The 27,177-nt window shown below is 32.4% G+C and overlaps 1 protein-coding gene and 2 long non-coding RNA genes across 3 annotated transcripts in view; all 3 read right to left on the bottom strand.

Annotated features, from left to right (window-relative positions):
* The window catches only part of LOC143058220 (uncharacterized), a 322,046-nt gene that overhangs the window by 97,232 nt on the left and 197,637 nt on the right, over positions 1 to 27,177 (bottom strand). The window lies entirely within an intron of this gene.
* On the bottom strand, positions 6,531 to 12,580 carry LOC143059684 (uncharacterized). The gene is made up of 3 exons (XR_012973555.1): positions 12,147 to 12,580; positions 11,526 to 11,789; positions 6,531 to 6,961 (listed from the first exon to the last, which is right to left on the bottom strand). It is a non-coding gene; the product is annotated as an uncharacterized LOC143059684 (long non-coding RNA).
* On the bottom strand, positions 15,392 to 21,215 carry LOC143058666 (uncharacterized). The gene is made up of 3 exons (XR_012973180.1): positions 21,134 to 21,215; positions 16,601 to 17,308; positions 15,392 to 15,717 (listed from the first exon to the last, which is right to left on the bottom strand). It is a non-coding gene; the product is annotated as an uncharacterized LOC143058666 (long non-coding RNA).

Raw genomic sequence — 27,177 nt, 5'->3', positions numbered from 1 at the left:
AAACTCAAAACTTGTTTTCTATTTTGTATCATAAATTTGCTAATCGTAAAAATTGGTATTGGAGATTTTGTGAAACAAAAATGTAAAAGAAAAAAGAAAAATCCTAAAAACTTACCAGTTTTAAGGATTTTAAATGTTTTACCCTTTATCATGTTTATTGGAACTTTCAGCAAAATATATACTTGTGTAGAATGTTATTATTATTTATTTTGTTTCACAATAAATCAATAAAATATGTTTTTAAACTTCTTGAGATGATTTTAATTCAAAAGAAAATACTATTATTATTCCAGCAGTAGAAAATTTCTCACGATGACACTTTGTTTACTTGCCGGGTTTAACCTTAACTAACTTTTCATCTCAAAAAAATATGAGGTTTATTAATCAACTAAGGAGTAATTATCTGTACGAAATGACATACATATAAATATTTCACGAGCTACGAAATGGCATGCACATGAATATTCCACGAGGTACGAAAAGGCATACATATAAATATTCCACGAGGTACAAAATGGCATAGTTATAAATATTTCATGAAGTACGAAATTGTAAGGGTATGAAATAAGTAAAGGATCTTAAGAGCCTGTGTCATTCACATAGATCTTTGTGCATCTGCAGTTTGATCTGTTATAGTTTTGATTTTGCCATTTCCGTTTCAATTAAAAAATAATGAAGTTCGGTATTTTCAGGTTGCTTAATGTCGAGCGGATGAAAAATTCATGTTTCACTACAAGAGCAGACACTTTTCCACCATTTCCTTTTTCAATTTTACTGCGTGTTTATCGTCCAATATATCCGGGCTCACCTCCTGTTTTTTTATGAAGACTGTACTTTGTGCTTTTGTTATTTATTGTATATAATGTGAATGCATGGCATGGATTTATTCCACTTTTGAAAATTATATAATATATGCTTTTGTTGGCTTATACGTTCAAGTTTCATTTTTTTTTTTTTAATTCTTCTGATTTATTTTCAAAAAAGTGTTTTCTACGGCTCTGCTTGTCAATAATAACAGCAGAAAAAAATATTGTATAATGCAGTTATGAATTGCTAATCATAGGAATGCAAATGAGCGAAAAACATAAGGTCTATGAATGACACGTGTATGGCACGCCATAACCATTTTAATTAGCTCGTAATTCGTGTTGCTCGGTCTTTAGTTTTCTTAGTTGTGCGTTGTGTTTTATTTTTTGGCTTTTTGGTCTTTTTATTTTTATCCATGGCATTGTCTGTTTATTTTCGACATATGCACTTGAATGTCACTCTGGTATCCTACGTTTCTCTTTAAAAAAATTTAATCCTTCTAATTTATCACAGATATCTTTGGATTATCTCAGATAAACTGGAATATTCTCACTTCAATTAAATTTCGAGTTTCTATTAAAACAAATGGTCACTACACTTAAGTTATTAACTACAAATGTACTTAAATTCTGTTTTATCTCAATAGACTTAGTAAATTATTAGGTTAGGTAAACTACCCTCCTTTAAAAGTAGACTTGTCCGACAGATAACCAATCTATCTGTCTGTAGGATTAGACTACTCCGAAAGGAGGGTAGTATTCCTAATATAATAACGACTTCACGGTTCAGCTAACAAGCAATCTAACCAAAGAGTCTACCTTTACCCGCACACTCAGATCATTCTGCTGTTATTCTGAATCAGTTGTAACGTCCTCTTTGCTATACGCTTCGTTGACTCTAACGACAGTTTAAATAGTAAAGCAACGTCGCTGTTGTTTCGGAAAATAGTGTGTTTGTCTTTTCTACGTCTTTCATTCTTGAGCCTCCTCATAAATATTTTTGCTTATGTGATTACTTGATCGCTTTTGTAGTGATTATTTGGTTACCAGAACAATCATTTCATGATTATTTGATTATTTGATAATCTAGAACTGTTTTTTTTTTATTATTTGATTATCTTGTTATAAATAATAATTGATGATTATGTTATTATATTTCATTTTGAAAAACAAATTGTGATTATGTGATTACTTGGAAACCCACATGATAGGCCTCATTCTTTGCCAATGCATTTTCTTTTTCGACGGTTAAGGTTTGAATGTCCCTTTTTATCTAATGTCACTTTGTTTAAGTTTTTTATGAGATATTTTCTCCAGTAAATTTTCATAGAGGGTCAACAATATTCGGTATATAACCTCATTTTTAGAAGTTTATGTCAGTAGTATATGGCATACGGCATATAATTCCCGTTCGAGTCGCCTGTTTTTAATTTCATGATTAGATATGCGCTTCAATAACCATTCTTTACACTTTTTTAACAATACTTGGTTTGAGACTGCAAGGAGTGCAAGATGACATCTCATTCACCTCGACTTCAAATAAACTATTCAGTGATCAGGTATACATGGCTAAATATTTTGTTATTGGCTTTCTTTTTATCCAAATGAAGTAGTAATGTAAAAATGAAACATCTGATGATTTTTTATTTTTTTATTCCAACAAATATGCTGATTATATGTACATTGCAAGCGTTCTTTCTTCCTTTTCGAGTTCATGAAAATCATATAATCTTTGTTTGCAGCGATGATGAAGGTAATCTTCCTGATAAAGACTTTTATATACAAAATACGACAGTAAAAGAGGATACACCATACACAATGTCATGCATGGAATAAGATCTTGTGGCAATAAAGTGCAATAAAAGTTAACAATCCAAAAAGTTGGTCGCACGATCCAAATAACAAACATCAGGAACATTAAGAAATATCGCTGTAGCCTAATTGTACTGTCACACGTGATACATTGCTGGTGATGCTGTCCTGCAAAATAAATTAGAATAATTATAAGAAAGATGGAACAGATGTATGTTGAAGACATGTATTGCTGAAATTTTGAAAAAAAAACCTTCGCGATGTATAAAATATATGACACATCATAGCAATACAAATTGGTTTCATTGGGGTTTTTTTTAAAGCCTTTGCCAAATTAGTATTTCTTGTCTGTTAAAACTTGCTCTGCCAAATTAGATTTTTTTTCATTGTTGAAAGCCGTCATCTTTGCTAGCCAAGGGTTACGATCCACTCCGATCCTCTTCACCCTTGGCAAATTAAGCCAACATTTGTGATAACAATGTTGTGCCATCTATCAGTTGATAAAAAAGCACTTGGACTCTCTTCAGTGTGGAGGTGTGAATACGATAACGTCTCAAGGTTACATACTTAGTGAAATAGGAACCGAAAATATACCATGACATTCCAACATTTGCACAAGAAACATAACCAGGAACTTTAATTAATTAAAAAGGAACTTTATTTTTATTTATATGTTTTCGTTGCTATTTCAAAGCGTAAGTAAATTCCTGGCAGTAGTTCCAGGGTCAAAACATCGCCACCTTATTGCTCTTTCGTAGTAGGTAATGTGTTGTTTGGTGGTTGCTTGGCGGCAGAACTTTGTAGTATCTAAACAAAATTGAATTTCCTGTCGTGAATTTGGGAATTTAATATTTTACATATTGCACAATGAGCATTTATAGTACGCTGACCTTGAATTTTCGTTAAGTTTCCGTCTTATTAAATAATGTATAACTACAACTTATTTACAGCAGCAAAAATATAAAGAAACATTTCATAAATATAAAAAACACATCAATTTACCTTGTTGGCCGCTTAGCACATTTTCCTTTATATTCCACAGCAGGATCGCCGTGAAAGGTGCATAGATAAACACATACTCAAAAACGTAATAAAAGCATGAAGTATAACATTTCAAGACAAATATTGTGAACATATCGGCATACATCCCACATTTACTTTTTCGAAGGTCATCATTTGAAAACTTGTCAGATGTGTTCAGTATAACATCATCGTGTGCATGTTGGTTACTGCAGCTTCGAACAATCCCGAGTCCTAAAACCGCTAGCAAAAATATGGAAATGTAAACTACATATGCAAATGTTGTTTTCGGGAAATCTCCTGGATATTCTTTGGTGCATATCACTGCGAATGTAAATAGGAAACACACGACGGGGAAAGTATATACATCAAAAAAGAAATCACTTATTCCATGTAGTTGATATGATGATTTCAGCCAGGTCATAGACCCAAAGCTATAGTGAAAAAATCCGATAAATAATGCAAGGAACAAACTGTTAGAACTTCTGTGGTCATACTTAAAGAATTTCAATAGATAATCGATTATAACTAGAATTCCTAAACCTAAAGTACAAACAATGCAGGCCAGTTGTACATTTTCACGCGAGATTCTAACAGTCTTAGTGTTGATTGGAGGGGCGTCGAACATCTTTAACCCGCGCTGCCTTTCTCTTTCCCCTTTATAATGACTGACTGGTATACATGGTATATATATATTACACCTATAAATAAAGTAAAATTTTGAAGGATTAATTGATTAGAAAACGATCAAAACCTTCATTCACCTATATCAGGACAACCCAACAAAATCCCAAAATTAAATTTGTAACATCTAACGTGTACCTATAAATAGTTTACCCAAATGAACGTCAATGATGTAGGTTTATGACGTTATGAGCATTCTTGTTTATAATTTCCTTCCTTTTTCGATGGTTTTTTTTTTGGTGGAAATTTTATCATATATTTCAACTTGTAATAAGTAGCAACTTCCAAATTAGATAATGTATTTAGTAGCAGTTCGTTTCTTGTACAAACACTTGTTTATACTAAACATTTATTGACTGTACTGTCGATGAGGTTGATACAATAATTTATCAATCCCAGAGATTTGGTAATGACCAATTAATGACCCATTAAATAATTATTGCCTACTAATTTGTAAATCAGATGCAGTCTTACCTTTAATGCTGTAATGCTGATCTCCTCAGGTATGAGAATTCTACATTTAATACATTTATTGATATATATATAGATATATATGATATTGTTCATGCATGATATGATTACTGTTTATCTCAAAATGTCGTTGATTTGAACTCATATCGAAAAGTATGACATTTTAGCAAAGATAATTAAAAAAACCTTATATTATTGACTATTAATAAAATATTTCAAAGGAGACATAAATGTAAGTTAATCAAATTGTCACTATATATCAAAATAGAAAACCCTTTATGATGAAGCTTACGAAATATAAATTGTCATAGAAATGTCTATCTAACATACTGTTCTTTGTTCTTCTGTCTTGAAATTCTTTATCATATAACTTTACAAATCAATGTGTATTTTCGAGTTGAACATGCCCTATTAACTAAATAACTATGCAACAGATTGTTGAACATAGAAATCATTATTATTATATTTCTTGAAAGCTATTTTAAGCTTGTGACATACTTATATAATTGAATATTCATCATTTATCAGCAAAAATTAACCTTTTTGCATCGAAACCAAACAAAAGATAAGATACTTGTAGTACATGATTCATAGTGCTATACTATGGTAGCCGGGTAAGGCCATTTCGCGTTTTCTACTTCTCGATTTCGCGTTTTCGCGTTTTCGCGTTTCCGACTTCGCGATTTCGCGTTTTCGCGTTTTCGCCCTATAGAATATGAAAGGCGAAAACGCGAAAACGCGAAATGGCCTTAACCGGCCATCATACTATACACAAACAGTGATACGGTATCATTGTGTCGTTGTCGTTGTCAATATAATGAAATTTGATGCGACTGTCATACAAGTGAGAGGTTTAGCTAGCTTTAAAACAAGGTTTAATCCACCATTTTCTACATAAGAAAATATCTGTACCAAGTCGGGAATATGACAGTTTTTATCCATCAATTTGATGTGTTTGAGCTGTTGAGTTTGCCATTTGAATATATAGGGACTTTCCGTTTTGAATTTCCCTTGGAGTTCAGTATTTTTCTGATTTTCATTTTGATGACGTCACTGTGTCTTGTTGATGAAAACTAATTGCTAACAACGGACATTACGGTTTGTTTTTTTTTTTTTGAAATTTTTCTCAGTTGTTGTAGCTATTCAATTGTGGGGCCGATTGGAAATTAACTTATAGTTTCAAAAGAGGGACGAAAGATACCAGAGGGAGAGTCAAACTCATAAATCAAAAATAAACTGACAATACCTGGCGCTAAAAATGAAAACGACAAACAAAAGAACACATGACACAACATAGAAAACTAAAGAATAAGCAATACGAACCCCACCAAAAACAAGGGGTGATCTCAGGTGCTCCGGACGGGTAAGCAGATCCTGCTCCACATGTGGCACCCGTCGTGACAACCAATTCCATTGACAATCAATCAGGTACATTGTGTGTACATCAGTATTGAATAAATCCTGTGACTTCAGAAATTTTGCGCAATATTATACAATGAGGTGAGCTCACTAATATGATATTGGAGTCCAGCCAAATTTTATTAACGATTTTTTTTTTTTTGATTTTTTAAAGTGTATAGTAAGTGGTGATCCAGCAAACGTGGACAACCGATTAAGCAGGAGAACTGATTTGTCCGGGAAAATATGGAATTATATCATGGACTTTCTACTTTAAAAATTGTATTAGTATTGCAGTATTTGATTATCTCAGATGGTGCCATTAAAACAAAATACATATATGGTTTGGCGATATCTGGCCACAGCTTTTATTCATAATATGATAGATTCATATAATATATAATATATATATATATAGATAGATAGACCATAGATGTATATGTATATGTAGATAGATCTATGGTCGGTTACCCGAAGATAATATGGCAACCAGATAGATAGATAGATAGATATATATGAAAATGTAAAGATGCACCGTGGGATACACTGGTGCTTTAAATTTAGAAAACACCGTGGGATACACAAGTGTAGTCTGTATTATCCAAAAACCTAAAATTTCATAGTTAACATTAAGATTCTATGCAGCGAATTCTGCCATTAACGGGAATATATTAATGATGCTCAAAGTTCATATAAAAGTCACTTTTCTCAACAGCAAACAAGTTAACATCATCAGTCAAATCTGTACCACCACTGTCACCGACACAAACCTGAAAAATAAATACAAAAGACCAGTATCTTGTACAATAAAAAGGAGTGGGAGGGCGGGTTTTCAAGTTTACCGCTTACGAAATTTAAACAGCTTGCTTGCTGCGATGAAATTCTGAAAAGGACTAAATGACGTCACAGAATAAAACGTCACTCATGTTGGGTAAATCTAAAACATGAAACACAATCCGTGAGTGGCCCCGGCGATAACTGAATTTAAGTCTATTAACTTAAATTCCATTATCTCAGATGGTGCCATTAAAACAAAATACATATATGGTTTGGCGATATCTGGCCACAGCTTTTATTCATAATATGATAGATTCATATAATATATAATATATATATATATAGATAGATAGACCATAGATGTATATGTATATGTAGATAGATCTATGGTCGGTTACCCGAAGATAATATGGCAACCAGATAGATAGATAGATAGATATATATGAAAATGTAAAGATGCACCGTGGGATACACTGGTGCTTTAAATTTAGAAAACACCGTGGGATACACAAGTGTAGTCTGTATTATCCAAAAACCTAAAATTTCATAGTTAACATTAAGATTCTATGCAGCGAATTCTGCCACATTGACGGAGGAAAACAGAGACTCTGTCAACCGCCATAAAAAGGGCGGTTCGCTGCAAAGCTGTGAACCAGATATGAGATAACTACAGATAGATAGATAGATAGATATTTTTATTTAATGTACAACTTGGTACATATATATATATTAAATAATCTAGATAGATAGATATTTTATTAAACGTACAACTTGGTACATATATATATTAAATAATCTAGATAGATAGATAGATATTTTATTTAACGTACAACTTGGTACATATATAAGATCAATATTCTAGATAGATAGATATTTATATTTAAAGTACAACTTGGTACATATATATGTTAAATAATCTAGATGATGTTTTGTGAACAACTGTTCAAAACATATTTACCTACACAGATAAAAAAACTTACCAAAACTACAGCAAACCATAAGATAGTTGATTGTATTTGTATATCATAAAATATAGTATATTATAGTATATCAACAAATAATATTAAAGATGTTTAAGAATTCATTTCATAAGCAGGTTAAGGGTGACAAGTGAAAAAAATCCAGTTGAAAAATTTCTGGTCTGATCGAAAATCATAATATTTTATGTAGCAACCCTGACAGCTAATTATAAAGACAATAAATAGTTGTAAATTCTATAGCAGCACCGTCCATGTTTGCATTGGTCAAATTTGAGACCATCCTTACTTAAGAATGATGAATCTCACAATCCATCTGATCATGTTCTTCATCTCATTGTGCAAAGACCCACTCTAGAACTACCTGTGTCATTACCTGCTACAAGTTTATTAAAAATATGTTGGATCCTTATAGTTTCATTATATATTCTGAGTTAACTTTTTAACATGCGACAAATATGCCACCACAAAAATGCATTTCTGTGGCTAGACCTAAGTCAACCCAATCTGGAGGATGTCAGTCTGCTACAAAAACATACTTACTATTGAGGATTCTACTATTCAAACATCAAACATTAAAGCTAATAGGATCTCCTACAATTCTTGTACGGCAAATAGCTACATGGAAGTACATGTATAGTTACATAGTAATACGAATACAATTTAAAGCATAATAAATCAAGAAAAATAATAATTCTCTGTTAAACCCTGTATTAAGTGTCAGTATTGGATCTCCAACCCTTTTAATAATCGTCCAAAAACAATTTGAAAGGACAGCTTCAAATACACTGAATTCATACCAAGTATAACCAACACAAGATAAGAAAATATTGCTAGACTCCAGCATGACTCTGGTTGTGGTAAATGTAAAGGCCTGGAGTGTTTAATACCTTCTTAAAAACTCAAACCTCAATTTTGACACATCATTAAATTACTAAAAAAATATCCAATCCTAGTAAATTAGTAATGTCACAATTTTTGTTGAGAGAGATACAAAATGTACAAGTAAGCAATACCTTAACCATTCATAAAGAGATAGGAAATGTATTCAATAAATCAACTAGAGAACCGAACTCATGAAAAAAGGAAAGACTGTCCTCTCTGATACATCTGTATGTACTGGGTGGTGTGGAACTTACAAATAAACGGTTACAAAAGGTCTGAAATAACAGTAATAAATTCACTTGGGGTAATAGCAGGATAAACATCTGCAGTTGGGACCAAGCATCTGAAGCAATCCCTCTAAAAACCAGAAATGGCTTCAGCCATAATGCAAAATTTGTACCAGATCAGTGATAATGAATGTCATACTAAACTCTAATCTAAAATAAAAGTTCATACCAAACTTACATAGGCCAGAGGCCCCAGATTTGGAACAGATACTAAAATGCCAAGGGGTTAAACAAGTTTTTAAAATCTCAACCAAATGAAGAAGAAACAAACGCACACCAATACGCACAGTAAAAATCACACAGTTTAAAGAAGTCCAGTGGCGGATCCAGAACTTTTCCTAAGGGGGGGCCCGCTCCAGTCATGCTTCAATGATTCATAATCAACCAAATTTTTCCCACAAGAGGGGGGGGCCCAGCCCCCCCCCCCCCCCCCCCCCCCCTGGAATCGCCTATGAAGTCAGAGTCAAATATCAGAATAGGTAACAAATCAAACAAAACAAAAATTGAAAATGACGATATTACATAAATCAACAACGGACTACTAACAGTTACCGACATGCCAGCTCCAGACCTCAATTTAACTGTTCGAAAAACTATGTCTTCAATATACGAAATATCTAGCACCATCCCGTCATGGGGGTTTAATATCATATCATCATAAAATATATTAGAGAAACATAACTCTTATCATACCTGCAACTGGTTTAAAAATAAAAGAGTTTAGTCCGATGCAAAGATGTGCAAGTGAATCAATATTGAAGCCAAAATAAGCCGTATATATGCAGGCAACAGTATCCCTACTTTATATAAGTTTGCTTTTATGTTTCGTTAGTTTTTGAGGTAAATGCTGACATTTGTCCGTTGTAAAGTGTAATACCATAAAAGATTGGATGGTCAATACCTGAATGTGTAAGATGTCTATGTAGAGGTGAAATTCTTATAATGTAAACGCCCATAAATACAAAGCAAGAATAACTGGATCAACTCAGGCAAACAGAAATTAAAAGAATGACTATGAGAACCCTATACTAGAGTCTAAATCCATGTACATGTAAGCAGAAACAAACATTTAGTATAACCACAGCAACCACTCTTTCTCTCTCTCGTCTTGGGTTTGAACCAGGTTGCCCAAAAAAACACTTATTTCCATTAAAGGACTAGGTGATTTGAACTTGAATATCACAAGAAGGCCTAGATTATGCAAAGTAAACACAAAAAAAAAAAAAAAAAAAAAAACACAAACAAGTGCTTAACAACATCTAGATACCCTCATAATTAAAGGCATAACATTTCAAATAGTCCCAGCGTTCATGCTAACTGAAATTCAACCTGTACTATAATTTTCATTAATAAATAACAACCATAATTTAGAATCAACTGTTGCCAAGCAACCAGTAGGGCCAATGATTTTATGAAAATGAAAAGTTCCTCATAATGCTTCCAGCCTAAAATAACAAACTGACACCTAAACATACAGTGTACGATACTCATAAATTGCGCAACTCCTAGAATCTCCCAGGATGAAGATTACCATACATTCTAGTATATATATAAATTAAAGCTGAACATTGTCGACACCTAAATACTAACGATTTTTAACGGTGGAGCAGACGCAAGACAAGCTGTAAATAATTACTTAGTTTGTACTAGATTTGCTAATATTACATGTACATACATGTATATATCCGTTTAACTGCGACGACAAATTTAAATTACACAAAACTTGTAAGTCTCATTTTAAAAGTTGGTTACAAGATAAAACCATTTGGCCCCTTTTTTCCCTTAATATATATATAAAAAAATCAATAATAATGAAAAGTTCCCACACACCTAAGACTGGTTGGTAGGGTTTGTGGCAAACAGAAATATTTGCAGTCTGTCCTAAAATGGTGATCAATAAATATAGACTTCTATAAATTTTGTGCTTTAAATTGTGGTACTTTATGCAGTACATGCATATCTGATTTTTAATATTCAGATTATTAAACAAGATAAATATTATAATGTTATATAAATCGGTAGCGTCCTCCATTCAAAATGTGATAATATATACCAAACAACATTTAAAAGTTTCACATGTAATATATTTATATAACAATTATATATAATTGTAACCTCATATTTACGAATGTTTTTTATTTCAAACACATGATGCGGCATCCCATCATGTTATGGCCATATAAATTTGTAAAAGTAACACATTCATCAATATTTTATGGATTTTAAGTTTAGAAACTGAGATATAAACGTTGCACAAATCTTTTCAATCTAACCCATAAGATTAGAAAAAGTTGTCTTAATCTTTATAAATATGTTGTTATATGTTGGAATCACATGTACATTTTGTACATGAGGGGTTTAACTTAAAAAAGTAAATACTGCTTTTAACTAGTAAATCTGACGATTACCTGATAAATTCTCAACTGGATCATACTAATGCAGAGCTCTAGGGGTTTGCATAAATAACGTCTGATGATGATCCAATGTACAAATGTATGTGACCAAAAGGAGTTGAGTTAGTGGCGTGATGAGTCGTGAATCCAGTCCAGTCTGGTGACCCATCTGTAAAAACTGGTGTGTCCTTGTTGTCTAAGTCTCTGGTCCAACTGTTACAACCCTTGGCCGTGTTCTGTGGTCGAGCAAGGTCTCTAACTGATCTACCCAACATTGTGCTACAACTCAACAAAAAGTAAATATTAGTTCCACAATGCTACATAGCATTGACATAACAAAACCAAATGACTGTACAAAGAAACAATAACAATAAAAAATTATGTATACTCATACATGTAGTTGTGTCGATAATAGTTACAATAATTTAAAAAAAATAATAATTCAAAATTAGTATATTACAGATTTATATATTTATTAAACTTAAATCCATAGTCAGTTGATAGTCATATAGTAACATAGTGTAATATTTGTATATATTTATTATAATTGAGTTATTACAATAATTCAAGCTGTGGCCTGTTGACATACATAATGATTGTATGGCTAAATTCTTGATTTAACGGTACTATTCATACCACATCGACCTAGTCTAGGCTAGAGAGTAGTAGCAACTAAAAAAATGTATACATGTCACTGTGATGAACGACTCTTGACAGTTTTTAGTACACAAATGTGTAGGTACACGCAAAATTTATAGCCGGATATATACAGATGATAATGTTTGCTTAAATCCACCAGCAAGCTAACATTTAGCAATGATTTCTTTTGGCTACTGCTTCTTAACTCCGGGTATGGTCTCTGTTCAAGATTTCCAAGATTTTTGTTTATTTGTATCGAAAGTTGAACTTCCGGTTGCGAACCTGGGTCCTTCGCCCCAAAGAGTACGTCCCTTTTACGTTCATATCCTGTCATGGCATATTTGCTGTATATGTGCTATGAAAGACCTAGATACACAATTCCCGATGTATTACTTTTAATTCGGAAGTTTTCGGGAATTCATTAGATAACACCTGCCCCACAACACATAATTATTAAAGACACGTTACTAACCTGCATGATCTGTTACAGCGCAAAATACAATTAGTTAGGCTTACCCATAGGCATAGGCACTAGACGATCTGTCAATACTCAATTTCAATAGTATAAGATATGGGGAAAAAGTAATATATAAAAAATCTAAAATAAAAACAAATTAAACTCGTCGTCACGATATAAATATATCATGATAATTATACACACGAATACATGCATCTAATTCTATGTAGAAATATACAATGACGCATGGTATTAACATTATTATAATCAGCAAATCTTAGGACAATGTTGCATCTAATTACTCACACTTGTAAAAAATAAATAATTATAAAAATGAAAACGACATTCATGGGACCAATTTCTCATTCAGTCTTTGCATGTGCTCTCCACGTGGCGATGAAATAATAAATCAAATATGGTTAAAAAATGACGATCGATAAAACGAATTCTTTCTAAGATTACTTCTAATAAACATTAGAAGCATGAGGCAGGTTATAACCATACAAATTCTAACACTAGTCTACTTTACAATTTCAATTTTCAATTTTCAAGTTTACCGCTTACGAAATTTAAACAGCTTGCTTGCTGCGATGAAATTCTGAAAAGGACTAAATGACGTCACAGAATAAAACGTCACTCATGTTGGGTAAATCTAAAACATGAAACACAATCCGTGAGTGGCCCCGGCGATAACTGAATTTAAGTCTATTAACTTAAATTCCATTATGTCCAGTTCATAAGTTTAACAGTCATTGCAATTTCACGAATTATTGGATGCTTTGGAGGATGGAACATTTACACGGTAGCTAGTCATTTCGTACATTGACTATTTAATAACTGAAATACCTGAAATAACCATTTCGTACCCAACATCTACCGTGTTGTACCCCTTATCTAAGCAATTGTATCCCTTTTGCCTAACTTTTTTTACCATGTTGTACGTCATAAACTCAAAACTAGTTTTCTATTTTGTATCATAAATCTGTTAATCCTAAAGATTGGTATTGGAGATTTTATAAGACAAAAATGTAAAAGAAAAAAGAAAAATCCTAAAACCTGACCACTTTTAAGGTTTTTAAATGTTTTACTTTTATTGAATACTGGAACTTTCAACAATATATATACTTATATAGAATGTTATTATTTTTTTTATTTTGTTCACAATGAATAAATAAAATATATTTTTAAACTTCTTGAGATGATTTTAATTCAAAAGAAAATACTATTATTATTCCAGCAGTATATTTCTCACGATAACACTTTGTTTGTTTGCCGGGTTTAACTTTAACTAACTTTTCATCTAAAAAAAAATATGAGGTTTATTAATCAACTAAGGAGTAATTATCTGTACGAAATGACATACATATAAATATTTCACGAGCTACGAAATGGCATACACATGAATATTCCACGAGGTACGAAAAGGCATACATATAAATATTCCACGAGGTACAAGATGGCATAGTTATAAATATTCCATGAAGTACGAAATTGTAAGGGTATGAAATAAGTAAAGGATCTTAAGAGCCTGTGTCATTCACATAGATCTTTGTGCATCTGCAGTTTGATCTGTTATAGTTTTTTTTTATTTTGCCATTTGATATTTCCGTTTCAATTAAAAAAGATATTGGAGTTCGGTATTTTCAGGTTGCTTAAGGTCGAGCGGATGACAAATTCATGTTTCACTACAAGAGCAGACACTTTTTCCCCATTTCCTTTCTCAATTTCACGGCTTGGTTATCGTCCAATATATCCGGGCTTACCTCCTGTATTTATGAAGACCGTACGTAGTGCTTTTGTAATTTATTGTATATAATGTGAATGCATGGCATGTATTTATTCTACTTTTGAAAATTATTTAATATATGCTTTTGTTGGCTTATACGTTCAAGTTTTTATGTTTTTTTTTTAAATTCTTCTAATTCGTTTTTCAGAAAAATGTTAACCACGGCTCTGCTTGTCAATAATAAAAGCAATAGGTCTATGAATGACACGTGAATGGCACGCCATAACCATTTTAATCAGTTCGTTGTTCGTGTTGTTCAGTCTTTAGTTTTCTTAGTTGTGCGTTGTGTATTATTGTTTGGCGTTTGGTCTTTTCTTTTTTAGCCATGGCTTTGGTTTTGTTTGGTTTTTTATATATGAGTTAGAGTTTCACTCTGATATTTTACGTTTCTCTTTCAAATTTAATCCTACTAAATCACAGATACCTTCTGATTGTCTAAGCCTAATACCTGGTTACCTGAAATTAACCGGGATATTGTCACTTCATATAAAATTCGACGAAATACAGGATTATCTCAAAAAATTTAGTAAATTATTAAGTAAGGTAAACTACCCTCCTTTAAAGGTAGACTTTTCCTACAGATAACCAATATATCTGTCTGTATAACTAGACTACTCTGAAAGGAGGGTAGTATATCTAATATAATTAACGTCACGGTTCAGCTAACACGCAATCTAACCAAAGATTCTACCTTTACCCGCACACACAAAGCATTCTGCTGTAATTCTGAATCAGTGGTAACGTCTTCCTTGCTATACGCTACGTTGACTTTAAGGGCATACGATACAGTTACAGGGGAGGTAATGACACTGCTAACGTAAAATATTATTTTCGCGACGTCAAACTTTGAGATATCGGGAAAACATGCATTTTTCTACTGATTTTTATCATTCAACCTGATTAGGTTGACATGGCGTGAAATTTTAGTATTGGCTTTCTTTGTATCCACGTAGTACTTCATGTAATGTAAAAAATACAAAATCTGATCAAAAATTTTAATTCCAACAAATATGCTGATTATTGTAACATTAAAAGCGTTCCTTCTTCCTTTTCTGGATTATGAAAATCATATAATCTTTGTTTGCAGCGATTATAAAGGCAATCTTCCTGATAAAGACTTTTATATAGAAAATACAATAGTAAAAGAGGATACACAATACACAATGTCATGCAGGGAATAAGATCTTGTGGCAATACAGTGCAATAAAAGTTAACAATCCAAAAAGTTGGTCGCAAGATCCAAATAACAAACATCAGGAACATTAAGATATATCGCTGTAGCCTAATTGTACTGTCACACGATATACACAGCTGGTGGTGTTTACCTGGAAAAAAATAAAACAATTATAAGATTGACGGAACAGATGCATGTATTGCTGAAATTTGGAAAAAAAAACCTTCGCATTGGATAAAGTATATGACACACCATAGCAATACAAATTGGTTTCGTTGGTTTGTTTTTTTTTAAAGCCTTTGCCAAATTAGTATCTCTTGTCTGTTAAATCTTGCTATGCCAAATTAGTATCTCTTGTCTGTTAAATCTTGCTATGCCAAATTAGATTTTTTTCATTGTTGAAAGCCGTCATCTTCGCTAGCCAAGGGTTACGATCCAGTCCGATCCTCTTCACCCTGGCAAATTAAGCCATCATTCGTGATTACAATGGTGTGCCATCTATCAGTTCCGAATAAATTATTCGGGATCAATGAAAGCATTTGAAATCTATTCAGTGTAGAGGTGTGAATACGATAGCGTCTAGAGGTTACAAACTTCGTGAAACAGGAACCGACAATATACCATGACATTCCAATATTTGCACAAGAAACATAACCAGGAACATCAATTAGTTAAATAGGAACTTTATTTTTATTTATATGTATTCGTTGCTATTTCAAAGCGTTAGTAAATTCCTGGCAGTAGTTAACATACTTGTCCCAGGGCAAAAACATCGACTCCATATTGCTCTTTCGTGGTATGTAAGGTGTTGTTTGATGGTTGCTTGATGGTAAAACTTTGTAGTTTCTAAACGAAATTGAATGTCCTATCGGGAATTTGGAAATTTTTACATGTTGCATAATGAGCATTTGTAGTATGCTGACCTTGAATTTTCGTTAGGTTTCCGTCTTATTAATGTATTACTACAGCTTATTTTCAGCAGCAAATATATAAAGAAACGTTTCATCAATAAAAAAACAACAACATCAATTTACCTTGTTGACCGCCGAGCACACTTTCCTTTATATTCCACAGCAGGATCGCCGTGAAAGGAGCATAGATAAACACATACTCAAAAACGTAATAAAAGCATGAAGTATAACATTTCAAGACAAATATTGTGAACATATCGGCATACATCCCACATTTACTTTTTCGAAGGTCATCATTTGAAAACTTGTCAGATGTGTTCAGTATAACATCATCGTGTGCATGTTGGTTACTGGAGTTTCGAACAACCCCGATTCCCAAAACTGCTAGCAAAAATATGGAAATGTAAACTACGTATGCAAATGTTGTTTTCCGGAAATCTCCTGGATATTCTTTGGTGCATATCACGGCGAATGTAAAAAAGAAACACACGACGGGGAATGTATAGACATCAAAATAGAATTCACTTATTCCATGTAGTTGATATGTTGATTTTAGCCAGGCCACAGACCCAAAGCTATAATGAAAAAATCCGATAAAAAAAGCAAGGAACAAACTATTAGAACTTCTGTGGTCATACTTAAAGAATTTCAATAGATAATCGATGATAACTAGAATTCCTAAACCTAAAGTACAAACAATGCAGGCCAGTTGTACATTTTCACGCGAAATTCTAAAAGTCTTAGTGTTGATTGGAGGGGCGTCGAACATCTTTAACCCGCGCTGCCTTTCTCTTTCCCCTTTATAATGACGGACTGGTATATATATTGCACCTACAAATAAAGTAAACTTTTGAAGGATTATTTGATTACAAAACGATCAAACACTTCACTCACCTATATCATGTTGGGAAATTTGATCTTGGTATGAGTTTTGTGGTAACAAGTATTGTGTATAAGTTTCATAACATTTGGTTGAGGCAAACTTAAGTTAGAGAACAGAAACAAAAAAATCTGGTGTTTTTTTTTTCATTTGTAAAGGGGCATAACTCTAGAACAGTAAAAGTGACATCCCCAACATTCAAACTTGATTTGCGTTTTGTGGTAATTAGCATTGTGTATAAGTTTCATAACACTTGTTTTAGGCAAACTAAAAAGAGAACGGAAACAAAAACTTCACAACTGTTCCATTTGTAAAGGGGCATATTTTTTTTTTCATTTGTAAAGGGGCATACATTGTACCATTAGTAAAGGGGCATAACTCTAGAACGGCTTACGTGACCCCTCTAAAAATTCAAACTTGATCTGTGTTTTGTAGTAATAAGCATTGTGTATGAGTTTCAAAACATTTGGTTGAGGCAAACTAAAGTTGGAGAACGAAAACAAAATTTGGGACGTACGGAAGGACGGGCGGACGTACAGATGGACAAGGGTAAAACTAAATGCCCCTCCGCTACGGCGAGGGCATAAAAATGCAGCAAAATTTCCAAAAGTTACAAACTTCGTAAAATTGACAATTTTCAAGGCTACTACAATTAAAGACTTGGGACAGACACATACATAAAGAATGTGGCGGGGTTGAACGTGTAAGCGGGATCCAAACCCTCCCCCTAAGTTTGTAGGATCAGTTGTCCTGGGGAACAGTGGTTAAAAGAACTTGGGGTACAAAGTTTTAATAAGGCTTCAATGGGGAGGACGCTTGAAGAATCTCTCTAAGAACCAACAATAGCAATGCAGTTATAATTTGCATCAAGTCTCAGTACTATGAGTCTACAGCTTAACATATTAGTCTTTATTGGGGAAAGCTTAAAATTCATCTTATTCAGAACCTGATATGGAAATGGAGGACTTCATACTTTACACAAATCTGTACATGTCAAACATAATTAGAGGCTCCAAGGAGCTTGAATTTCTTCCCTATTCAACATTTGACTTGATTATAAAATAAATTTCTAGTATGTGCAAGTCTCGAGGTGCAAGTAAATAACTTAAATTAAGCTTGATTGCATATAATGTTCATAATTCTCTAAAAAAAAAAAAGATGAATTTGTTTACGCTACAAACTGTGCCTTTACTGGCGACCATTTTGAATTTCCTATTTCTTCAAAAAGTGAAAAGTTAAACTCTAAGGTTGTCGTTATTATCACATGGCGGTCCGGAGTCTGTAATTCAGTGGTTGTCGTGTGTTGCTGTGTTAAATATTTGTTTTTCGGTTTTTCGGTCTTTGTACATTATCAAACCCGTTATTTTTCTCGTTTGAATTAAATTGTTAAACATCTGTCATTTCGGGGATTCTCCCTCTGGTATATTTCGTCCCTCTTTTATAGCTGACTATGCGGGTTTTTTTTTTTCTTATTATTGAAGGCATTATGATGACCTATAGGTATTACGACATAGTGATGTCGTAATTCACTAATTACGACATGTTATGTCGAAATTACGACATAGCGATGCCGTTATAACGACATGTTATATCGTAATAACGACATGTTATTTTGAAATTACGACATAATTTTTTTTTAATGGCCCTTATCGGCTTCCGTTCCCTTTCACCAAAAGTTTCATTTCTGCAAATTTGTTGGTTAATTTAAGTAAACAATGACATCAAATGCACTATTTTTGTCTGAGTAGGCTTACTCAATTGGTGGTCTGACACCTAAACAATTACTGTCATTTGATTGGATGCATTTGTCGTTTTTATTGACTTTTGAAAAACAGATATTCACTGACTCAATGCTTGAAATCACTGAATATCAGTTTTTAAAAAGTCAATTTTGCACATATTTACTGAAACAAAATACAGTAATTATTCTGTTTAAAAATTCGTATTCCGAAAGAGAAAACTTATGTTATGGGTACCAAAACCAATTGTACTTCAAACGGTATTACCACAATAAGTTCACTTTCAAATGTACGTATTAACTGTGACGTTTTTCGCGTTGAATATACTTTTTCATCAGGTGAATTAATATTTGATCATTTATTCAAAATCAAAATTCATACGAAAGTTAAATCAATATGAAAATAAAAGGTGGAGTAATATATTTATAGTAAATTTAAATGCTGTTGTATAGAATATTCATGAGGGTCTGGATAGGGTTTACAGAATAGAGATAATGGACAAAACGTACAGATTAAAGGACATAAAAGGGAGAAAAATAGATCAATAAAATAAATAATAGAGAATAATGGGGAAACATTAAGGAATAGAAAAACATGTCAAAATAAGTAATGAATACATTTACATAACTGAAGGACCTCTCCTATGGTCCGAGACCAAAGTTATTTCGTAGTGCATTTCTTTTCAAGACAATAAATGAAAATTGAAAAAATCCTACCTGCGCTTACTCAATAATATTTTTCCAGTGTGTTGTATTACTTTTGGGACAAATTATATCAAATGTATAGAAAACTTCATCAGCTCTACTCAAAATATGAACACATTTAAGTTTAGGGGGTCTTGAAATTTTTTGACAGCTTCCGAAGTGCTAACTTTTAACCCTTTTCAGCTGGACCAAATCACTACTTTACTTTAAAATTAATGACCCAATTTGTTTTACTGTGTAAGTTCACCCTCTACTTAATTGATATTTGAGGCATAAAACATTGGTAAATAATTTAATTTTGGATGTAACGCGTCTTCTGATTGGCTGACGTTATTTTGTTATCAGCCCATAGACATAATTTAATCATGTGACCGTGACGTCGTCATCAACGTTTTTTCATGGTTTTCTACGGTTTAGAATGAAAATAAACTCATCATAGATACCAGGAATAAAATTTAATATTTACGCCAGACGCGCGTTTCGTCTACAAAAGACTCATCTGTGACGCTCGAATCAAAAATGCTTAAAAAAACAAATAAAGTACGAAGTTGAAGAGCATCGAGGACCAAAAATTCCTAAAAGTGTTTAGAATTAATTTATAAGAAATGACTGTAATATTTTTTCTGTCTATTCGAAATAACATAAAAAATGTGGTGCAAACTGTTAAATAACCCGCTACGCGCGTTATTCAGTGTGGACCAATTGTTTTTAAGTTATTTCTTCATAGACAGAAAAAATATTACAGTCTTTCCTTAAATAAATTTGGAATGGTATAAAAAAAAAAAAGAAGTGGAAAGTAACACACTGTCCACACTAGGGACTATGACGATAACTTTGGTGTCGGACCTCTAGACCCTCAGGTATTATCTCCCAGTGAGCTGTTTCCTATTACAATAACACGCTCTGAACCGAGTCGAGAAGTGTGTCATTATATCAACATTATTTAAAATCGTCAGTTATAAATATTAATCAAATTTTCACAAGGGGACATAACTAGATAAACAATTCAGAGAATAGAAATCAGAGAGGAATGGAATTTTGTTTAAAGAATAGATAAAATTGGCTAAAAGTAAAGAATACAGAATAGAAATACCCTAATCATAGACCCTCGTGAAGTATTTCTTACTGAGCTGCAACCTACTGAAATAAACGCTTACTTGATCAGGAGTTGAGAAGCGTGACATTCTATCCGACATTATTGATCATTATTTAAAATTGCCGTTTTATATAAATCTAATATTTACAAGAGAACATGTTAAGCTTATCAAATCATTTTCACTTTAAAAATGAACCTTGGGAATTATAAATTGCGTTAGAAATATACCCAACTTACTATATATTGTGGTCTACTGGCGTAAAATCCATTGTCATATAAAACTTGAAAAATCAATGTTTACATTCAAGTTGTTCATGCTTAGTTGGCTATGCAACAGACTGTACAACATAAGATTCGTATTAAGGTTTTTTTTATAATTTCTTTCTTTCAAACTGTATAAAGCTAGTAACAGATTTCAATTATGAATTTGAATATTTACATAGAAGTGATATGCATATCAAGTGTCAGCCAAAAGTTAAGAATTTGTTAATTAAATTCAAAACAAAACCTATGAAAAATATTAAACCACCAAGCTATTGATATTTTTACATAATTGAATGTTTACATTGAAGTGTTCGTCATGTATCAGCCAAAAGTTCAGAATTTGGTAATTAAACCCAAAACAAAAACCTATGAAAAAAAAGAATGAACTACCAAGCTGGTGATATTCTTTTTTATATGTTTAAGGTAGCACAAATAAGTAATACAAATATTTTTTAATTCCAATCTCCAACCTTTAAAATGCTGCTGCTTTCTTAAGACTGCATATAAACAAGGACGTATAACTAACATACGTCCTTGATATAAATTAATAAAAGAGGTATACATATATAGATAAAAGATTATTCTTTTACATTAATGCAATATTTGTGTTATGCAATCATTTTGTAATCAATTATAATGCAAATAATGGCAAAATCTTAGTCAGTTTACTTGAATGAATTTAGCTCTTTCATCTCTATAACTATACATAAAATTTTAACGAAAACTTAATCAACACAGCAGGAGCTACAAAAGGGTGTCTCAAATTATCGCTATCGTATTTCATGCTCTCGTAAATCTCTAATTAGTGTAAACATCCTTAACACATAAAAGTAGATAATATTTGATACTGTGTAAAATTTGACCTATTCATTCTATCCAAAATCTGAGACTTCCTTTTGTAGATAATGGCTCTAGGAACAACATATGATAAAATGAACACTTTTGGGATATCCATGAAGAAGCTAATTTCGATTGAAAGTGAAAATTTTGTAGACACAGTTAACATTATACATGTTATAATTGACTACAACTTAGGCACACGTATGGTGCTACAGGAGGATATTTAACAATTATACATTAACAATTACATATATACTTATACATTTACAAGCAAGACACACAATAAATAAATAAGTGATATCATACAACAAAATTGAAATATACCATATTAGTTGGTTGATTTGTTTGCAAAATTCATAATTGCAACGTGGATATGAAGTTATTGTAACATGCTATGAGTTATGAAAATATTTTTTTTCAATATGTCTTAGAAACATGCACACTTTTGTTAGCACTGGCACGTTACAGTGTGATAATAGACCAGTAAATTTCAATTTGGAAGGATTTTTTGTGTAATATGTAGGTATTTACCTTTCTTTTAAAGACCTAATCTGTATATAAAGACTCATTTATTTATAGCTACAAGGATTCAAATATTGCTCATTTCCATTATAATTTTGATTGTGGCTCAATGAGATCCGTCCGTCACTTGCATTCATTTCATACCAATTTTTAAGAAGAAAAAAACAACGACATTCTACTTTATAATAAAACAAAAACAACACAAATCAAGAATACAGCAAACAAAATAATAAATTGGCAGATCGAATAAAGGAGTAAGTCCGGTAAGGGACTTATCATTATTTATCTGGGAGGGGGGCTGGTCAAAATACAGGGGGGGGGGGTCAAGTTTTTTTCTGTTTGTGGAAAAGGGGGGTTCAAATATTTTTATAGATTCAAAGTGGGGGGATCAATATTTTTTACACATGGAAATAAGTATTTCACATACTTCAACAGACAACATGTCAAGAAGAACATTGCAACAGTCAAATCGAAATATATTTTTAGCACCACAGTTAAGTAAGACATCACAAGAATTTGGTGATGTAGGTGCTTCATAATCCAAATAATTCAGCTGTTATACATATATTTCCCTCACTTTGATCACTAAATTAACAAGCTTAACTGCCAAATTTTGTTTTAATCAGCATAACAGTTTGAGTGAAAATAAGTATAAATTAAAGCGAAATCTACATCGATTTGTGCAAAATTTTGTCCAAAAATACAAAGAATGCCGCATCATGAAAAAATATTGTGTAGAGTAATAAATTCTCCAAAAGTTGATTAAATATTCATCCTAGAACAGTTGAATATTGAATACAAAATGATTTTGAGATGATGAACACCACTGATGTAACTTTTTGTTTTCATTACAAGATCTCTTTGGGTCCATTCATACCTCTAACTCCTGCAAAATTTGTACTTTTAGGCTAATAAATCAAAATTTTGAGGCTACATGTACTATCACACATTTATGAATGAAATGTGACAATAAATGAGTAACTTAATTGTTCAAGCTGTAAGAATGAATTATCTCCATATAAAAGTTTAGCGACTCAATTGACATTTCAATAAGGCCGCCTTACAAAAACTTAACTTTAAGCAGTGTTCAAGAGAAGGACATATAATAGATTCCTCTTACATTGTCTTAGTAAATAATGTGTTTTTACTGTTTCAAAAAGCTATTTTTTTAAAGTTACTTAGGATCAAGTTTTCTTTAATAGAATAATACAGGAAATTAGAAAAAAAAGTCAGAAAAAAATTACTCAAAGCACTGGCTTGCGCTACCTACTTATATTCATGAAAGAGGCCGTGCCCTATTTCAAGACAATTTTCCCTCAAATATGTTTTTTTGACTCAATCAACTGAGAATATATCATTTTCAATATTTTCGTGAAATAACATGATAAGTGTTTTGCATGTTTAAATTTTGGCATGTTTGATAGAGGGGGGTTCAAATTTTTTTGAATGTTTTTACTGGGGGGATCAAATAAAAATGGTGAAATATTATAGGGGGGATCAAGAAATTTTGTATGTTTGATTTCAAAATGACCAGCCCTCCTCCCAGGTAAAAAATGATAAGTCCCTAAGGGCCGATTTTGGCCTCAAATTTCAGGTTCATCTAACGAAATATTTTGAAAACTTTTTAAGTGTCTATTTCAATTGATTCAAGTTTAGGTGAAAGATTTTAACTGATTAAGTCTTTAAACGCTTCGATTCAAGCTTAAATATGAAAAATCTATCAAATATGCAAAAAATCGTCACTTTTCAGATGGTTTTTGTCAAAAATGAAAGTGGCCGGATCCGTGTTCATCCTCAACCTTTATATATGTTATGTATTATTATCAAATACAACTTACATTTCAATATTATGAATGAACACGAATGCGGCCACTTTCATTAAAGAATGAAGAACGGAAACAGTCTAAAATTTAAGTAAAATACTAAAATTGTGAAGATTTCAGTAAAAGTTTAGCCACTCTACTTTCCAATAAATAGCTAAAAGATTACATTTTAACAATTTTGTAAAACTATTATATTTTGGGGCCAAAAAGGGGTCTTACTGAACCTACTCCTTTATCAAAAATATTATGTTCTTAGTTGAGGGTCTTGATGGGGTTCCTCATTTCTTTACTCGTTAATTTTTATTCCATTTCTCTATGTTTTATATTCTGACAGCTCATTTTTCTCTATTAGTTTATTTTTTGGCAATAATTTCTCTTGTTCGAAATTTTATACCATTTCTTTCTGCAACTTTTTTTTTCTCTATTCTGCGGTTTGGGTTTAAAATATTGTTTATATTTGAGAAAAGCTATCATTTTCATAAAACTTCACGTTCCGGATCCACTATATAGATGATGTGCTTTCATTAACTATATAATTTGATGACTGTGTTGAATGCCTCCCGGTATTTCATCGAACTTGAACTAAGAGGATATGATCTCAGATACATGTCTCATTTCTTGACTGCATGACAGCTTGAAATTGACCGTGACGCAGGGCTGTTGAAAACAAATCTTTACAACAAGTGTTTTTTTTTCAGCTATCAAATTCTGAACTTTCTATTTCAATCTATATTTATCATACCTGCCAACTTTTCAAAATGCCCATGGGCGTTTTGCGTGCAAGATGGCTGTCATACTCCTAAAAAACCTTCAAGGGGCCTGCAAATACATTTCAATGTTGTTTTTTTGGCTTCTTCATACTTTTATAAGCCTAAAGTCATTGTAAAATTAATTGTTTTGTTTAAATTGTGGACAAAATTGCTCTTTCAAAATTTCAATTTGGGAGCCTCCATGGGGGAAATCCCCCGCAAATAGTGACAGTTGGCAGGTATGATTTATATGTGGCAAATCTCCAGCAGCGCAGCCATAAACGTGGGGCATATATATATACCCATCAAGGTTTCCATGACAAAGGGTTGCTGCATACAATGCAACTATTAAACCGAAGTGTACTAAATCATAGTGGATAACTGAGCGATGTGTTATGGGTGTAATTTGTACTTTATAAAGAATCTAACTTTAAATTAAAAACTTCATCATAGTAAATTGCAAGTAACATTTTGTAAATGTCTGAGTTCATGATATTGTCTTTCAAACTGGTCAAGTTAATTTGTCGTTTAAAGTGGTCATAGTTGTCTTTAAAATGAACCGAATTGTATCTTTCCATTTTGTCCGAGTAGTTCGATTCCATTTTGATTACGAAGCCAAGCACTTGTCTTTGATTTCCTTCTATGTACCTTAAAATATATACATATGTGCATTTAGTGGGCGGGGAGCAGGGGCCCGGGTCATCCTTTTCTGGGAAAATTTTGTAAATAATTAACGCGAATCACTGAAGCATGACCGGAGCGGACCCCCTAAGTAAGGCGGTCAGTGGCTTATGAAAATTTCTGGATCCGCCACTTTTATAGGAATTTTTTCAGAGACAAGTGTCTGTGTTAAAAAGTTTTCAAGACTGCAAGGATTTGTATACTAGTTAGTCTCACAATAAAAATCCTTGAAGACTGTATAAAGATCCTTAGATAAATCTTCAACTATAAATTAATATAAGGCAGTGGCACTGATCAAAATATCTTAATTCAAGCCGGTAAAATATGCTATTTTGCCGGCTTGAATTAAGTTTCTGTAATCAGAGCCGGCAAAATAGCCACTGCCTAAACATTAACCTGCACGAACTTGACAATTTCTTACAATACAGAGACATAATATAGTCGTCATATAGCCCAATAAATTGTATTATCATGTCCCGGTTTCTTAGTAGACGTTTTTCTCATGTTGCATAATTGTGACTGTAATTTTTTGTCCTGAGACTTTCTGTCCTGTATTAAAAGTAATGAAAATGAAAATATCTATAATTTTTTGTGTATTTTGAGAACAGACTTTTCCTTATCACGGAATTTAATTCATTTCCTTTTCGTAACTCTGAAATTTATCATCCTTTTGATGCATCCGGATGGAAATTTCAGCAACCTGCAAACTGGCGTATGAGATGTAAACGAATAGATAAATGTGTCTGCTTTTGTAATGAATGTCCATATATTATACATGCACTCTCTAACTAAGCAATTAAGAAATTTATTTTTTGAAGTCCTTCTATAGATTTGAAGGTGCCGGTTTCTGATGCAAAAAATTTGCCGCAAAAAGAGAAATTGTAACCCTTACAACACCTCATTTGTGGTCCATGCATGTTTTTCTTCTTGCCTATATAGCTCATTGTACATGTAAATTTCACTGTATCAAGTAATGACCTGCATATACTATCTTGGACTGAGATGGATTTGTACCGAGGAATAAGAACAAAACGAGTTTGTTATATATATGGCTAAGTATTCAGTATAGTGTTGTTAGTGTGTGACAACATGTATGATTTTAAAAGAAGCTGTTTCAATCTTAATAACATGATTTTCTGAAAGGAGAATGATTCTAGTTTAGGGTTTTACATGTAAAAAGATAGTTATTTAGTCAGAAAACATAAAATTAGACCTAAATAGCATGTTCGACAGAGGTTATGTTGGACGTAACAGGACATTGAAAAATTGAATATTTTCCTTTTATATGAAGGCCTAGTTAATAAATATATCAATTTTTCTCTGACAGTTCATAAGATCTTCAATTAAAGTATATCATTTTGTTAAATTTTTCAAAAACTAACTTATAAGTTGGAAAAATCTT

This window comes from Mytilus galloprovincialis, chromosome 14, assembly GCF_965363235.1.
Source record: "Mytilus galloprovincialis chromosome 14, xbMytGall1.hap1.1, whole genome shotgun sequence".
Lineage (NCBI taxonomy): Eukaryota > Metazoa > Mollusca > Bivalvia > Mytilida > Mytilidae > Mytilus > Mytilus galloprovincialis.
The sequence above is the reverse complement of the archived record's forward strand: the minus strand, read 5'-3'. Positions and strand labels throughout refer to the sequence as shown.